We start from the raw sequence: 15,932 nt of genomic DNA, 5'->3' as shown, positions 1-15,932 counted from the left end.
TTCTTGAAAGAGTTTTCTTATGGTGTTTAAGGCTTGTAATTGAAGCTAAATGATGGGGAAAATACTTGGAGATGATCAAGTATGAAGTTAGGAGTATTTTGAGAGAGAAATGAGGGTGTAGGTATGAGAAAATGGAGTGAAGAAATGGTGTTCATTTATAAAAACGTTTTTAGTTTATAAAGAAAGAAAAGGATACCTAATTTTGTTTTCTTACTAATAATTCATAATACTTGATAAATCCTAGTTACCTCATATCTAGGGCAGTAATAATGTTGATTAGGATGTTGATTTGATGTGTATATACCAATAGTAAATACGTATAAAAGCTGGGTATGATATGGGTACATATACCCTAGATATACGTATAGAAATCTTGAGGAAACGGAACGAGAATTCAAATATAGCTATCTTTTGTGAATATACTTATATTGTTTTATGTATTTAAGTCCTTAAAAAGTGATTAAATACTTTATATATACGATACGTGTATAAGCATTATATATTATAAGTATATATATCAAAGAATGTTACGTATAGTTATCGTTTTGAAAACTTAAGTTAGTAGTTTCAAAATATACTTATAACTCATTGTCATTAGTACACAATGAGATGTTAAACCATCCTTAGATCATGTTAAATATATATAAATACATATATATACACAAACGTATAATTATCGTATGTTATATAGTTCGTGATATCATCGGTCATATTGGACGTTCAAACGTTGTGTAAAACTCTTTTCAAAAACACAAGTCTCAACAATTTGGATTACTTATCATGTTGGTATGGTTTAATTTATGTAAATATTAATCTCATAAGTATAATTTGGTCGGAAAATTCCGGGTCATTACATATATACACTTTTAATTTTATTATTATTATTATTATTATTATTATTATTATTATTATTATCATTATCATTATTATTTATTGTTGTTATTATTGTTATCCTAAATATTATTAATTATAGATATTATGTTAGTTATTATTAACTATATGCTTTGATTTGTAACATTAGCTTCATTAAATATAAATTACGACATTATCATTATTGTTATTGTTATTAGTATTATCATTTAGAAAATTAGTAATATTATCACTACTAAAATTATTATTATTAGTATTAGTATTATTGAACTATTGCTAGTAATAATATTATGATTACAAATTAATGTTAAAAGAAACTATCGTCATTAGTTTTTAAATTAAACGCGAAGGTTATAATTATTATAACTATGAATATACCGGTGTTAATAATATTGATAAGATAATAAATATAGCAATTTTGGATATAAATATTATTATGGAAATGATTAAAATTTTAATTAAAGTATGTTTCAAAAAGAATTATTCGAAGTTTTATAATTATTGTTATGTATTATTATCATTAATATCCTTATTTTTATTAACATTATTATATTCATATTTAGCATTATCAATATTATTACTAATACTAGTATTAACATAATTAGTAATTTCACAAACAAATGATCTCCATATAAAAATATATTTAACTTAACTATATTAATAATTATTCAAAATAAATAAATGAATATACTTAATTAAATAAAGAAATACATAAGTTATTAATATAGAAATTATATCACTATTAATAATATATACATTTGCTAGAGTACCAGTATATGTTTATTAATAAATACACACATGATATAGGTTCGTGAATCCGAGGCCAACCCTACAATTGTTCAATATCGTCATATACACTTGTTCAATGTCGTCATATGTATTTTTACTATAAAATACAATAGGTGAGTTTCATTTGCTCCCTTTTACTCTTTACATTTTTGGGACTGAGAATACATGCGCTGTTTTTACAACTGCTTTATTAAATGCTTTTGAAATATATTTTGAACTGCGAATACATGAAATGCTTTATTAAATATTTGATGAGATAGACACAAGCAAAACATTCCTCGAATGAATTATTGTGCAGACAGAAGTTCTGCGAATTATTATTGAATTATGTGGACATGATAATTGCCACCATTGAATTATGTGGACATGATAATTGCCACCATTGAATTATGTGGACATGATAATTGCCACCAGTTGATGTGAATGTTATATATCGAGAGAATGATTTTATACACAGGTTATGTGTATGTTATTTTTGTGCACAAGATATGTGTACGGTTACTATGATTTATGAAAAATGGTTTCGTACACGAGAAAGATGTACTGTATTTAAAAGATATAGCATGTACATTACAGGTGGGTATAGGATTCGGGCCCATTTGTACCATGCAGCATTTAAATTTTGTGGTCTATCAAAATGATGAATTTTATTGTTTTATGATAAACTTATGAACTCACCAACCTTTTGGTTGACACTTTAAAGCATGTTTATTCTCAGGTATGAAAGAAATCTTCCGCTGTGCATTTGCTCATTTTAAAGACATTATTTGGAGTCGATCATCGCAATGGGACCAGATGTTTGTGACTTTGTCCAGATGGATTAGGACGGGTCACTACAGAGTGTCTCCTACTGATGCTCAGCCATACCCAAAGACTTGGGAGTCGCCTCAAGACATATCGTATTATTACTTGATACACGTACAACTTGACACGAGACCCAGATTGAATTTTAGAAAGGAACCTAACGACATTACCTGAACCCGAACATTTTGAAGAAATTTCGGGACATTTAGGCATTGATGCATGACCTACGGAACCTACGCACCCACACCGAGAAGCTGTGAGAGTAATTATGTAGATTTTGTTTTGTGATAGCATAGATAAAGCACCGTTGGATGAAATTGATAGAACTTGAAGTGATCACTTTACATTGACCATATGGAGTGACATTGGAATGAACGTACGATTTAGTACAATATAATGACACCCGGCCAGCGTGATTATATTGAAGTAAATCATGCAGAAGTTTCAATGTTACTACATAAGTGATATGAAGTGATTCGAAGAAAATTTTGGTAGGAACCACTTTAGTATACGCATTATGGTCTGTTAGAGGTAGGGAAAGAATAATCACGTAGCCCAGATACTATACAAGAAGGGTCTTGATTGCAGAATTGATAACCCGAAAATTTGTTATAGATATAGACACCCTGGACACTTAAGGAAAAAGTTCTCAAACAGGAAAAACTTTGGACTTACTTGTGGTAGAGCAATCGTTATCTCAGCTATGGAGACTCGCATGGATCCTAATTTTAGTTAGGGTACGTTTCGTCACAACGTTTTATTGTCTCGAAGTTGTTTAATGCTAGAGCAATAGAAACCTTATATCTAAGAACCTTAGTGTTATGACTAATAAGCCATTAACAACCATGAGAGTTAAGTATTCTATAGGACAAGCTAATGGTAAGCTGGCAGAGATAGATGAATAATTTAAGGTAGTACCTTAAAATTAACAGGTGGGTCATTTGGAGATGACCTCATGTCAACAAAACTTGGAACTTTTAAAGTAGTAGTTGGAAAGGATTAGTTACCTACGCACAAGCATATGTTATTTGAGAAGATTGATAGAATTTTTCACGGTAGTATAATAAGATTTAGTTGGAATGAACCTTAATATTAACCTAACACCCATCAATTTGGGAAGCATGATGTAATAGTTGGAATGGACTGGCTTTCAAGGATGAAAGTGAAAGTTATTTATAGTGAGAAGATTATTCGTATACCTCGCGAGAATGATGAGCCATTAATAGTTACGGGGAGAGAAGTAGCCCGAAGCTGAACCTTATTAGTTGCATGAAGGCACAAAAGGTCATGAGAAAAGGGCGTTTTTACTATTTTGGCACATGTGAAGAAATTGGAGACTGAGGAGAATATTGCTCAAGAACGCTTGAACATTCTCGTCTCTCGATTCGAGGTTAAAGAGACCGGACTCCAATATTTTGCCGGAAGAATTTGGGTACCTAGTTGTGAGGATTTATGAGGCCTTATTCTAGACGAGACCCATAAGTCACGGTATTCGATTCATCCCAGAGCTGGTAAGATGTACCAGGATCTCAAGGAACAATATTGGTGGTCGTACCTTAAAAAGGACATTGATACTTATGTTGGGAAGTGTCTGACTTGTTCCAAGGTCAAAGCCGAACACCAAAAGCCATCTGGGTTACTTCAACAACTCAAAATCCCACAATGGAAATGGGAAGGAATAACAATGGATTTCATCACGAAGCTACCGAAAATGGTAGGCGGTTATGACACTATCTGGGTTATTGTTGACCATCTCACCAAAACTGCTCATTTTCTAGCCATGAAAGAAACCGATACAATAGACAAACTTGCACAACGATACAGGAAATTGTATCCCGTCACTTCAACAATTCAAATTCTATATTAAAGACTACCCAAGAATCTTATTTGATACTCATTCTTACGCGACTCTAAATTCTAACTTATTCCGAGAGATTTCTTATTTGATAATAATCATACCATCATCCTTCTTACTTCGATATTAGTCATACCAGTTCAAATTTTTTTTTTTCCAAAATCAATGGGTGGTTAATTCTCATCCTCATACTCTCCCATTCGTATCTCACTTATAAGAAACAGCTTCACACTTAAGCATTTTTGGTCGAAGGACTTATGCCCTACTAATAGTCATCAACCACATTTAAATTCAATAGTTTTCATTACCTCGTGACATTGTTGCTCAAATATCACCCGAAATTTTCAAAAATCTTTTACTCGATCCTCATCAATCTTTTTCCAATTGTAACCTCCGATATATGAAAATTTTGTTTGCCAAAATTTTACACACACTATTTTACTGTGCGATCCTCTCAAAGTTTTAAAAAAATAAATTTATTTTATTGCCATTCGTACAAATTTTAGAAACCGTATATGTTATATATAATAAAGTAAATAATTACTTATTTTTGACTAGTACATATGAAATTTTACTTTCACTTTTACGAATCAATTCTTTTATTTAAAAGATATTTTACTTAGAATAGTACATGTTTACTAAGAACTTCGTTTTTTTTCTTACATTGTCACCTTAAACGATTTCTATAAAATTTTCGTTGCATGTTATATAAAAATTTTCGTGTTATTCGTATCCAAGTCATCATGAAGACTTTACAACCGTCAAAATCGAGAGATTCATGTGTGTGTGTGTGTGGGATAAAGGCACTTACCGCCACATCATGCAGAGCCTTTGGGCATCCACTAACACTTAAACCATTCAAAATTATTGCGTTACCCCAAGGATCTTATTTGCCACACCTGTTGGAGCGATGCTCTTTCTTACATTGTGACAACCCGAAAATTTCCAACCAAATTTAAACTTTAATCTTTATATGTTTTCGACACGATAAGCAATGTTTGTTAAGTTAAATTTCAAGAATTTTAAACTATGTTCATACATTCATTCAACCTCGACCAAGTTCCAACGATTCACGAACCATTAAACGAATATGATTATATATGTATATGTGTATATATATTATAACTTGAAACGTAAAAAAAATATTAGATTAAATACTTTATATGATTGTATCTGTTTCAAAATGTTTATCAATGGAATTAGAAGATAAGATCAAATGATTGAATTATCAGATATATTGAATTATGATTACAAGTCTCTGTTGAAAGGCCCACGTTGATTTGAGAAATCTTTCCATTTTAACAATATTCGAAAAATGGTAAAGTGATTTATAAATAAGAACAAATTGTCAATTATTGAGAACTAGACAAAGGATAGTGGAAGATTGAATCTCATAAAGACTCGATTGATCTATTTAGTTTCAAACGTACAAAAACGTTTTCAGTTTAAAAAGAACTTTATTATTAAAACGTATATAACTTTTATAAATATCTAGAACCACTTTTGACAACTCATTACTTAACTAGTATGATAAAGATAACGATATTTATATTTTAATTTATTAAATATATATAACGATTTAAATTAATATTATATATATTTATACGCGTATTATACGTACATAGTTTTATACTTTTACTATACTTAAACTTTACCTTTACTTTATTTTTACTTTACTTTAACTTTAATAATTCACTTTAATAATTCATACTTTAATAATTCACTTTAATAATTCATACTTTAATAATTCACTTTAATAATTCATACTTTAATAATTCACTTTAATAATTCATACTTTAATAATGGGGGATGATTCTCACACACACTTTTTTGATCCTCACACACCTATTTTAACATTTTACTCTTCTAATAATACTCAATTGGTGTGTGAGGATCAAAAAAGTGTGTGTGAGAATCGTCCCCTTTTAATAATTCACTTTAATAATTCATACTTTAATAATTCACTTTAATAATTCAAAAATCTATTATAAATAGAATTCAATAGGTTTCATTATTTCATAGAAACTTGAAAATATTTTTCTCTAAACTCTCTCAATCGATTTACATATATATATTTACTCCGTATTATTTCAAGATATTATTAGTATACATAAAATATTACGACGGAGTGCTGTCCGAGTGATTTCGAAATTGTTTTTCGAGTAGGATAGGATTAAGGAAATTATGGGTTATAGCTATGGAGGTGATTGAGTATGGTTCATGGGTATGCTCGTGAGGTCAATATAGTGTTTATCATTTCCGTTGCGTCTACGTACCTTTCCTGCAATATTGAATCTCAATATTGATACGTGAGTACTCATAATTTAACTATTACATACTAATAGTGTATCCCTGACTAGTGCTCGAGTATTTAGGATTATGCATGCTTGTACTTTTGATATTGCCCTTAGACAGGTTAGGTTGAATCTTAAATTAGTTACACTTACGGTTGAGATAAGGTATAAGATATGCATATCCTTAGAAAGCTAGCGAAAAATTAAGAACTTTTCCTTTAGATATCGAATGGTTTCGATGAACGGATTAGAAGTTATAATCAATTGAATTTTTGATATTTTTATTAAAAATGATTATTATTATCGTCGTTTTTATCGTCGTTCTAGTTTTATCTTATTATTATCATTATTATTATCTTTATCAATAAAAGGGATTTATCATTAAAAATTGTTATTTTTTATTATTATTACTATCGTTATTATCGTTAAAGTTATAATTAGTATTATTATTATTATCCAATTATTATTATTATTATTATTAGTATTAGTATTATTATTATTATTATCATTATTAATATGTATATCATTATTTAAAAATAGTTATTGTTATTGTTATTATTATTATTACTATATTATCATTAAGATAATTATTAGTATTATCGTTAATAATGTTATAGTAACTATCATTATTAATATTAGTGTAATTAAAACAAATATTTGTAACACCTAATTATTTTGATTACTATTATTATCATTATTATGAACACGATATAAAAGACGATTAAAAGCTATTAAACGAAACGATTAGGAAATAATGAGTAAGAGTATCATGATGAAATTAAAATATTATAAGATATTGATTTAGATAAAATTATCGTTCTTATTATTTTTATCATTACTATTATTATTAAAAGTATCGTTAGTATTAAAACTATCATTTTAACAAAAATTATTATTTTAATAGAAATGTCATTGTTACTCTAAAATATCATTATTATTATTATTTTAAATAGAATTATTATTTTAAAGATAATATTAAAAATTATCGTAAATATTAAAGTTATCATAATTAGAATTATCGTTTTATCATAATGTCATCTTAGTAATTATAAATATTGATATTTTTATAATAATAATTATTATTACAAAATAATACAACTTTTACTTACTATCATTATAGATATTATTTTATCAAATAAATATGTGATACAAACATATTTTACTACGTGTAATAACTTACTTTAATAATACCTATCATATTATCTTTATAATATTAAATGAACCCTATAAACTTTATTACTTAATATATATAAAAGTATATTTTATTATATAAATTTAATATAAAATTTTATTTATTAATAAATAAATTATATTATTTACTCTAATAAATCTTTTAAAAATATTTAAAAATATAAAACGACGATATTTAAACTATATATTAATCATGTATAGATTTTTGGAAATTATTTTGAGTCAAATTTACTTTTGTTGACTTTTGCATATTAGTCTCGAGCATTAGGATAGTGGTACACTATGACTTGACCTAATTTGTTAGACAAATATTGACCAACACATAAATATATATATAATTAATTTAGGTTCGTGAATCCGAGGCCAACCTTGCACTTGTTCAATGACGTTATATGTATTTTTACGACGAAATACAGTATGGTGAGTTTCATTTGCCTTTTTACCCTTTATATTTTTGGGACTGAGAATACATGCGCTTTTATAAATGTTTGATGAAATAGACACAAGTAATTGAAACTACATTCTATGGTTGAATTATCGAAATCGAATATGCCCCTTTTTATTAAAGTCTGGTAATCTAAGAATTAGGGAACAGACACCCTAATTGACGCGAATCCTAAAGATAGATCTATTGGGCCTAACAAACCCCATCCAAAGTACCGGATGCTTTAGTACTTCGAAATTTATATCATGTCCGAAGGAGGATCCCGGAATGATAGGGGATATTCTTATATGTATCTAGTTAATGTCGATTACCAGGTGTTCACCATATGAATGATTATTTTTGTCTCTATGCATGGGACGTATATTTATGCGAACTGGAAATGAAATTCTTTTGGTCTATTAAAATGATGGAAATAAATGATTATGATAAACTAATGAACTCACCAACCTTTTGGTTGACACTTTAAAGCATGTTTATTCTCAGGTGTTAAAGAAATCTTCCGCTGTGCATTTGCTCATTTTAAAGATATTACTTGGAGTCTTTCATAGCATATTTCGAAGAACGTTGCATTCGAGTCATTGAGTTCATCAAAGATTATTATTAAATCAATTTATAGTTGGATAGTGGATATTATGAAATGGTATGCATGCCTGTCAATTTTCGATGTAAAGAAAGTTTGTCTTTTAAAAACGAATGCAATGTTTGTAAAATGTATCATATAGAGGTCAAATACCTCGCAATGTAATCAACTATTGTGAATCGTTTATAATGTATATGAACGGGTCCTTTCAGTTGGTATCAGAGTGGTGGTCTTAGCGAACCAGGTCTGCATTAGTGTGTCTAATTGATAAGTTGATAGGATGCATTAGTGAGTCTGGACTTCGACCGTGTCTGCATGTCAAAACTTTTGCTTATCATTTTGTGTCGAAAATTAACTACTTATCATCCTCAGGAAATTACCTGCTTATCATTTTTAGTCTAAGACACGTCTTGCTGCATTGATTGCATGAATAGTGTATAGACAAAAATTCATATCTTAGCATATCTGCTAAATCATATCTATATATATAGATATATATAGATATGATTTATTTAGCAAAGTCCTCCGTAATCTACGAAATCTTTTGATCTATATATATATATATATATATATGTATATATATATATATATATGTATATATATATATATATATGTATATATATATATATATATATATATATATATATATATATATATATATATATATATATATATATATTCTATGTAATTAGAATACCATCCGTTAGCCAAAATCATTTCATATCGGAAAAAAAAAAATCCTTTATCCAATCGTACGAAATGGAATTCGTCATCAGTTCAAGTCACTCAGATTCTGAAATGGAATCCCATTCAAGCTCCGAAAGCAGTGTGACCGGAATAGATCAACCAATCAGTCATCACCTATTCTGGATGAATTGGGGGTGAGTTCGTAGCCTCCTCAATAATTGGAGACAAGAAGAAGGTGATCCCTTCCAGCCACCACATTGCCCTCTTGACGAAGAACCTGAAGCACTTACCGGAGAACCTGTCCGAAACACCATTTTCTCGCTCATTTCCAGAGTATCTCGTCATGATTATATATTACATCAAATTTTAGATTTTATTTATCCGCTCGTCCAAACCGACAATCACCCCGGTGTAATAGAAGAAGTCAACGAGCTTCGCGCTCGGGTAGTGGCTTTGGAGAATATGGTGCAGAGATTACAAACACCAGCAGCAACATCAGCAGCATAACCAGTACCACCATTATCAACGCCAACAGTACCATTACCACCTCCAACCACAACCGCGTCGTAAACCTCAACTTCACAATCTGTCCCATGAGCATCAACGTCATACGCACCATAGATACCAAGGAGTACCAGCAACAATAACTGACGAAGTATTAATTCATAACTTCACTGGAGAAACATTCCGCGGCGATTATGTAATCTCTAAAGTCTTAGAGATTATCTAATCTAGCCCTAACCATAAATCAGTTAAGCGAACCAAAATGATAGAAGGAATAGTAGAAACCCTGACAAAAATGGTGTGTGATTAACAAGCTAAACTTGCTTTACCAACAGCATCAACAGTACCGTCAGCGTTACCAGCATCGTCAGTACAGTCAACATCCGAATCAACAACACCGATAACATCACAAACTCCGTCAGTTCAAGAATCACTGTGGACATCATTACGAATCAATAACGTGTATATTGTATCAACGAGTTATGAAGAATTAACTCATTTCGTCTGAAGAAATTATATGTATATTATATATATATATATATATATATATATATATATATATATATATATATATATATTTTGAAATAAATCTTTCCGTGCTAAGCTATTGTGTGTGAATCTTAACTACTCGGTTAATTCATATTACAAATATGCAATAATGTACGTCCTTCGGCCGCAACTTAACCAGCGCTAACTACAATCTCTGTCGCAATTCAACAAATTCCAATTCATAATAAATCAAGTATATATTTGATTTTACACTTTCATCATCGATGTACCCGAAACTTTTCATATAACATCATTCGTACTTTGCGAAATTCACAAGAATTCCACGAACCGAACATCATACATCAACAAATAATGAAGTATTGATTCATAATTTCAATGTTATTAAAGAAATACTGCGTAAAAGTTATGTACTTTTTAAAGCCTTTAGGGAATATTCAATTCTAGTTTCAACCATAAATCAAATGAGTTTAATTTAACATTAACTCATTAAATCTATGTTACATCTGAAGAACATATACATATATATATTTTCATAAAGACTGTAATAAAATTCTTTTGTACAAAATATTAATTGTGAATTTTTTTTAGCGGGTAGGTAATACCCGAGAGATATATAAATTCACAATTAATATGTTACATTCTTCGAATCTGATTCAGCAAATCATCCATTATACTCCCTACTTTCACAACAATATACATTCTTTTATAGAAATCAAAACAACCATACTCATTCAAAATTTAATTACATATTCTGATTTTGAAATCTCAAAATTCAACTTGAGATATGACCAAAATCATCACTCTTAGATCCTTACATCTTTCACAAGCTATATTTTGACTTCAAAACTGTGATAGAATATCAAATGTATATTAACGATTACAATCTGTGTTCAAATCCTTTCGAAAATTTCTGAAGACACTTCGAATGATGAGCAATCGAGATGATGATCCAACCACATGTTACCCACAGTTATGTACCCGAAAAACTCTTGAAACCAAAGTAAAAGTTTAAACAACGTATTCGCGTCAGATTCTTTGGCATTTATTAGCAAAAATAACTTTGCGACTCCTATTCAAAGTAGCCAGTTTTGTCACAGCTCCAGCAAGTCAAATTCGACTTTTCAGTCAGACTAACCTTATTATAACCTTGAGATATACACCATCGTTACCAGTGAACCTTTTACATTCCACCACATTATTAGCAGATGTACCAACAACTTCATTACCCTTGGACTTTAGCCTCTCCAAAAAGTCATTATAATTATTCATTGAAACCCCATCATTTACTCATTCGCATCTTGTAATGAGAATTGCCATACGAATCATTGGGAATTAGCAATCAGTATTTTGAAATCTCGCAGCATGTCTACGCCAACAGTTATATGTGTATATATAACGTCTATCTTCTGGACTTAATTTGAATGTGAAGTTTCTGAAAAACACTCCGAACTACGAATTGGTTCTCAGAAAATGGAAAAAATGATGATGAAGCAGCAAAAACTATAAACGACTTTAAACGGTAAAAGCTGGATGATAATGATGAAATGTGCTGGCAAAGCGCAGAAAAAGAGAAGTTTTGGAACTGGAAAACGGATTGAGCAAAGTAGGAAGGAGGCTATGGACAAATTACAAAGACTGAACCTGACTTCAAAGGATCCAAATGATTCAGTACCTGCTGAAGTCATTAACGAATACCTTGCTCCTGACTCTAAACCCCTGCGGACAATATTCTTCATCATCCTCTGATATTAGAAATTCTAAAATATCATCATATCTTTCATTATAAATATCCTCCATATTTCTGAAGATATTTTCTTAATTTTTCTTATTTGAAATCATTTACCTCTTCGCGCTATCTGTATTACATCATAAAAGAAACTATTTTAGTTTCTAAATTCTGAAACATTCAAGTTTAAAATAGGAATATTTTGAAGTAGTGTTGGGAACTGAAGCATTAATTAGTATAATATAATGACACTTGATCAATGTGATTATATTACAGTAAGTCATGCTGAGTTTCTAAATGGAACGTGATGATTCACAGATCATAACATCATCATGTGCCATGTTATACGACTCTTGTATTCTATTTAACCTCTAAAATATCAAGAAAATATTTCTTGATGATTCGGCATTTTCCAAGGTATTCTAGTAATTTGACAAGTCAAGATCGTGCCATCACAATTTCCTTCCTAGAACATTAACAATGTTCATTCCGAAATTCATATCTGTGAATTCTGGACCATTACAAGCGGTGCTTAATCACAAGAAGAAGAAACGGAAGGACAAAACTCCGAAATAGAAATTGGGGTATAAATTGCAGCAAATAAAAGAGAGCATTAACTGTGAATGATAATAATTATAGAAGACAGAAGTAGAGACTTTGAAATATAAGGGAACATATAAAGCCCAATGACAAACCAGAAATTATAAACCATATATATCGATGCATATAGCAATATAATGACACAGGAGAACTAGAAACACTATAAACCCAAGAGTATAGTAGAAGTAAATAGATTCTTCCGGTGGTAGATGAAAAAGAAGAATGACCGATATGAAAGTTAGAAGTATATCGAGAATCAGAACTGGATGGAGCATATTGATGAATACTTTAAAATATGAGTTGAGGGGGAAAGAATAGAAGGTGATGAAACATGACTAGGAACTTAGAAATCAATATATTTAACTCACACAATGGCGGAATAAGTGAATCAAACCCTCTAGTGAATAGGTTAAGTTTTTTTTTTTGATTAATTTAGTCAAATCACAACTAAATCAAGTGTGATTAGATCAACACCTAGAGCTATTATTCACCACCTGGGTGATTTGGACTGAGAGAGAATCGGAGGAGCTCACTAGATCTAAGTGTGTGTAACAAATGAGAGGCTTAACCTAAAATGAAGAACATAAGACTTTATATACCCCTGCTGTTGAATCACCCATACGATTCATTCATCACACGTACGAGTTGGCTTCATCAGCTGTACGGGTGATCACTCACTCGTGTATTCTCATTTAGGTTGTAATTGTGACTTAGCTCAGCATCAACCGTGCGTATGAGCCTGTTAGCCATACTAGTGAGGCTTCACTCGTACGTCTGACTAAGTCTAACATAGTCAAACATCTAAATCTCGTTCCTGCAGTTCCTATAACTACATACAAACATGGATAGGATAATAACGAGCAACTATGGTGGCCTGTAAACTATTGTACCTGCAATGGACGTGGGTAGATGTCTAGGGACTTGCATAAAATGCATCAACAGAAGGTGTGAGTTGTAAGGAAACGAAGGAGGTGAATTTATAAGAAAATCTTCGACAGAACAATTAAAATGGACGATCGCATTTAAAGCGGATCCTAATTCCCTTGATTACTGGAGAGTCAAATCTTATTAAGAAGATTTTCTTCAAATCCCTTGAAATCTGGGAATCAATCATATCTACGTCAAATGATAAGATGAATCTACACTTACTCATTTCACTCTTCTATGTTAGCTTCATTCGTACTCTTCATATAAATGGATTGTTTATCCAAATTATTTGCTGATGATAAAACTCAAATTTCCAGCCCGTATGCATCATGAAAACATACTTATTATCATTCACGACCTTTCCACTCAAATTTCGGGACGAAATTTCTTTAACGGATAGGTACTGTGACAACCCGGAAATTTCCAACCAAATTTAAACTTTAATCTTTATATGTTTCTGACACGATAAGCAATGTTTGTTAAGTTAAATTTCAAGAATTTTAAACTATGTTCATACATTCATTCAACCTCGACCAAGTTCCAACGATTCACGAACCATTAAACGAATATGATTATATATGTATATGTGTATATATATTATAACTTGAAACGTAAATAAAATATTAGATTAAATACTTTATATGATTGTATCTGTTTCAAAATGTTTATCAATGGAATTAGAAGATAAGATCAAATGATTAAATTATCAGATCTATTGAATTATGATTACAAGTCTCTGTTGAAAGGCCCATGTTGATTTGAGAAATCTTTCCATTTTAACAATATTCGGAAAATGGTAAAGTGATTTATAAATAAGAACAAATTGTCAATTATTGAGAACTAGACAAAGGATAGTGGAAGATTGAATCTCATAAAGACTCGATTGATCTATTTAGTTTCAAACGTACAAAAACGTTTTCAGTTTAAAAAGAACTTTATTATTAAAATGTATATAACTTTTATAAATATCTAGAACCACTTTTGACAACTCATTACTTAACTAGTATGATAAAGATAACGATATTTATATTTTATTTTATTAAATATATATAACGATTTAAATTAATATTATATATATTTATACGCGTATTATACGTACATAGTTTTATACTTTTACTATACTTAAACTTTACCTTTACTTTATTTTTACTTTACTTTAACTTTAATAATTCACTTTAATAATTCACTTTAATAATTCATACTTTAATAATTCACTTTAATAATTCATACTTTAATAATTCACTTTAATAATTCATACTTTAATAATTCACTTTAATAATTCATACTTTAATAATTCACTTTAATAATTCAAAAATCTATTATAAATAGAATTCAATAGGTTTCATTATTTCATAGAAACTTGAAAATATTTTTCTCTAAACTCTCTCAATCGATTTACATATATATATTTACTCCGTATTATTTCAAGATATTATTAGTATACATAAAATATTACGACGAAGTGCTGTCCGAGTGATTTCGAAATTGTTTTTCGAGTAGGATAGGATTAAGGAAATTATGGGTTATAGCTATGGAGGTGATTGAGTATGGTTCATGGGTATGCTCGTGAGGTCAATATAGTGTTTATCATTTCCGTTGCGTCTACGTACCTTTCCTGCAATATTGAATCTCAATATTGATACGTGAGTACTCATAATTTAACTTTTACATACTAATAGTGTATCCCTGACTAGTGCTCGAGTATTTAGGATTATGCATGCTTGTACTTTTGATATTGCCCTTAGACAGGTTAGGTTGAATCTTAAATTAGTTACACTTACGGTTGAGATAAGGTATAAGATATGCATGTCCTTGGAAAGCTAGCGAAAAATTAAGAACTTTTCCTTTAGATATCGAATGGTTTCGATGAACGGATTAGAAGTTATAATCAATTGAATTTTTGATATTTTTATTAAAAATGATTATTATTATCGTCGTTTTTATCGTCGTTCTAGTTTTATCTTATTATTATCATTATTATTATCTTTATCAATAAAAGGGATTTATCATTAAAAATTGTTATTTTTTATTATTATTACTATCGTTATTATCGTTAAAGTTATAATTGATATTATTATTATCCAATTATTATTATTATTATTATTATTATTAGTATTAGTATTATTATTATTATTATCATTATTAATATG

This window comes from Rutidosis leptorrhynchoides, chromosome 4 (assembly GCF_046630445.1).
Source record: "Rutidosis leptorrhynchoides isolate AG116_Rl617_1_P2 chromosome 4, CSIRO_AGI_Rlap_v1, whole genome shotgun sequence".
Lineage (NCBI taxonomy): Eukaryota > Viridiplantae > Streptophyta > Magnoliopsida > Asterales > Asteraceae > Rutidosis > Rutidosis leptorrhynchoides.
Note: the sequence above shows the minus strand (reverse complement) of the source record.